A 4262-nucleotide genomic window follows, 5' to 3' on the forward strand; every position below is an offset into this window, starting at 1 on the left:
AGAGATTGTACTGCGACTGCGTCCATGGTGACTGGTTGTAGCGGTGGGTCTAGAGCTTAAACAAAACCAAGGTTTTGATTTGGAATCTCCGCTTGCGGCTTGATACGTGCTATAATGAAGCTTGCACAAAAGCATGGTTTTCATTTGGGATCTCTGCTTGCGGCTCGATATATGCTATAATGAAAACAATGTGAAGATACGTGGATTAATCTCTCAATGCAAGAACTGACCTTTCCTCGATATATAGTACACAGTGCGCCACAAAAAGCAATAATATTATTATTTCCATCAATAATTGTAAGATATACTTTCTGACGCAGCTAATGCCTTTGTTAATATGATTGTCGTGAAAGACATTCATTTATTAGATCTACAGTACAACAGGTGGATCGAACAGACAATCATATATATAGATGTGTTTTATCATCTGCCCAACTAAACACTCTGTTTATCATTTTCAGGTACCGTCCTTTCGAAAACAACAACACTGAAGCCCGGGATACGGTTGTAGTACGCCATGATCCCGCTGGCATTCACTTAATGTATCTTTTCCAAGATTGTCCTCGCATCTCTTCTGACAGTCATCTGGGAAGCAGTTCTGGTGGACCTCGAAACATCCAACTGCAAACACATGAAACAAAACCAATACATCACTTGTTACTCCAGTCAGTTAATTCATACTCAACATCGCAAGATATATACATCTTATGAAAAATGGTCGATGCTAACTATGAGATAGCGTACGTACTGAAGGCTGGGTTTCCTTCTGAGGCGGGAAGGGTTGCCATGAGCACGAGAGCCCCCAAACATACGGCAACAGCCACATTGTTCGTGAAGACTGCCATGAGGACCCAAAAAGAAAGCCGGATGAAGTTGCAATGCTCTTTCATTCGTTGCATTTATACAGAGGCAGATTGGTGGAGATCATGGAGAAGTATTTAATGCATTAATTGTGCGAAAAATATAACAGGACTTATCTCATGATTTAATGCATTAATTTTTGTGCTTAAATTAGTAGTATAGGGCTTATCTCATGCATCATGCACCAGAAAGTGGGAGTTTCTCAAAATTACTTTTGTCACTTATGAAAACAACTACTTCATGATGACAATTTACAAAGACTCAGCTCTTATAGAAATATGTGTGTGCTTTGCTGCGGAAGTTTTGTATCACCATGGACGTACCAAAGGTTAACAAATAAAAAAATTATGGATCAAAGTGATTACCCTATAAACAGGAACAATATTTCATGGATAAGAAAAAGCTGACAGACGATTACTAATGACATTTTTCTTGATTACAAATGAAGGTAAACTAATTACTAATTCTGAATTTAGGGAGTAATTAACATAATTACTAATTTTAGGTAGAATCTGTAGTGTAGTTTGTACGAAGCGGCATGCGTTGTTGATGATGTAGCAGTTAGATCGTCTTATAAAGAAATTCTCAAGGACCTTGGTATCCATCGTTTGCTATCACGGCGTAAGTAACCTATCCCCCGCGTCGTCCGCGTGGGCGACTCGGGGGCGGCTCGATCCATTTCTTCAGGCACTCTCCTCCTGCGCCCTTCCCTTGCCGGCGCCGCCGCCGGTAGGCGCCGCCGGGCTTGCCCGCGCGGCCGACGGCGGCGGCGGGGTTCCGCTCCCGTGGTGCTATGGGCGACATTTGGCGATGTGCAGGTGGCGGCCGGAAGTTGTGAAGACTGATGTTGCTGCGGCGGCGCCGGTGCTCCACGCTGGGCTGGATCCGGCGGAAGTTTGGCTGGGAGCGGCTGCTCGCCGTGCACTTCCTCGGCAGGAAAATAGGACCACGAAGGTCTGCCTGCATATATGGCTCCTCGTATGATCGGTTGTTTCCTGTGGCATACCCATTCCGGGGCAGCCCAGCCGGTGCATCCAACTTGGGAGCAAGCCCGTCCCATGGCCGCAACTCCAAGGGTGCCGCTGCGGCGTCGTGGCGTGACAGGTTGGGGCAGTCGCCAAGCGCATGTGCTAGCGCTGTCGACCTCATCACGGTCATGGTGAAACTTCGCTCATGCTCGGGCTCATGCTCGGGCGCAAGATCGAGTGCCGTTATGAATCTGGCCAGCATGCTGCTATGTGGTCATGAGCCGGACGGCGGTCACCTAGCTTCGACCTATACGATCTGCGTCCATGAGCGAGGAAAGACGAAGCGAGAGTGGCAGCACGTGGAGCTGTCGTCTGATGCGGATCAGTTATCCGCTGCCACTTGTGAGGATGGTATGGGCCTCTGAATTGTCCTGGACTCGGGATGTTGGCGGTGCCATAATCCTTCCTCCGCATCAAACACTTCGTCGTGTGGTGGCGAGAGGCACTTGTCGCGTCATGTCAGCCGACAAGTGCGGACATGGCCATCGCTCGCCACATGAACCATGCGCATATGCAACAATTGGGACCGAGGCAAGTGGAGTAGACAACATGGGGTGACTTCGATTGGTGGTACTTCTCGATTACCCAATCTTGAGCTCTAGGGAGAAAACTCTAGGTCAGACCCTAGTTGGTCATACCTGGCAATGGCGGCATTCTTTGCGTCGTTACCCTGATGAAGGCATTGCTTGGAGTTTGCTCAGATTTGATCTTCAGGGTGAAAACCCAGGAACTAACCTTGGTGGTTCTATCTAGCGATGGCGACGCTTGCACGCCGTTCCCTCCTTAGAGGCGTAGTTCTTAAAGAACCATTTTCTTAGTCCTTGTGCTGTCAAGAGATGTTTGGCGCCGACGGTCAGTATTGTATATCCTCAATCGACGATGTTGTGTTCCTTCGGGTTTTTTCTTTTCTCCATCCGCTTAGGCATAGCTTTGGTCTTGTATGACTTTGCTCATTGCCGGTGTGGTCGTTCGTGTGTGTGTGTGTGTGTGTGTGTGTGTGTGTGTGTTGTGTTGGCTGTGTGCATGTTGGTTATGCAGAGGCCGGATGTATACTCATCATGAATGTATCCCTCGATGCTACATTATGAGTCAATAAAATACATCTTTCATCAAAAAAGGAAAATTTCACAGAAATAACAAAGAGCACTGCATCTTCTATATGTGAGTGGAATATGAAACATTGGGTTGAATTATTAAGAGCAGGCCTCTATAAAAAGAGTAAGGAATGCAAAAAAAAAGTAGGATAAATGAATGTGATCAAAAAAAGATTTTTCTATTTTTCTGCTGTCAAAAGATATATATAAGGTAACTATATATGGTATGAAATTAGATGTGCAAACTAATTTGATAGTCTCAATGTAGATAAATATAATAATCGTTTCCAACTGATCCATGTATCTTAAAAATCAAGAACCATTCTGGAGTTGTAGGAATAAGGAACAAACTCATACATTCTATTGGCACATCAAAAGCAGTAGTTATATATGACATATTCTTTGTCATGCATCCATCTCACTTGATGATGTCAACACGGAGATTACGCCACTACAGTACTACATGCTTCATAGAATTAGTGAAAATCGTGGATTTTAAGGTTGGAAGTCGATGGCCTCATGCATGGACATGGTTTTTTCATGCACAAAGTTTCTTTTGCCTCGACGTTGCACCCTGACACAAAACGCTTCTGCACATATGGGTGTTTCATCTATTTGTCGGAAATAGGATCAGAATAAATATGAGGGAATATCATCAATCGGATAGTAAAGAACTCCATTGGTGCATCTGAGACAACACTGAAAGCTGCAAGAAGAATTTTTCTGTATCAGCCAATATAGCCAGAACGAAAATGACCATGATACGGTCAATTAAAAATAGCTGCTATGAATATAATATAGCAAAGAAAGATATGGCAGTCCAATAAAAACATACTCCCTCCGTGCCATAATATCAGAGCTTTTTTACATTAATGTAGTATCAAAAACGTTGTTATATTATGAGACGGAAGGAGTACTTGATATGATTCTCAATATGTTAAGCACGTACTTGTATTCATCCACTCCGGTGTTGGCCCAGATCCGATGTCGAGTACTTTTCGACGACGGCGATGATCAACAGCGAGGAAGATCACGACCACAAGGCAACGCTGTTGAACTTGATTCCTGCCCCATGTCGACTAGACATGCACGTTCCAAGCTAGCACCACTTGTTGGTTGTGTACTAGTTGGTTCAACAAAGCATGCACGTTCCACAGGCACGTATCGCGCCTGTTTTGATCTGTATTAATTCACAAATCCACGGTAGGGTTACAGGGCTGTTGCACGCACACATATTGTTAGAATAAATCCGATGCATTTCGTTGATCTACCGAGGACC

The sequence above is a fragment of the Triticum dicoccoides genome, chromosome 1B, assembly GCF_002162155.2.
Source record: "Triticum dicoccoides isolate Atlit2015 ecotype Zavitan chromosome 1B, WEW_v2.0, whole genome shotgun sequence".
In the NCBI taxonomy this organism is placed as follows: domain Eukaryota; kingdom Viridiplantae; phylum Streptophyta; class Magnoliopsida; order Poales; family Poaceae; genus Triticum; species Triticum dicoccoides.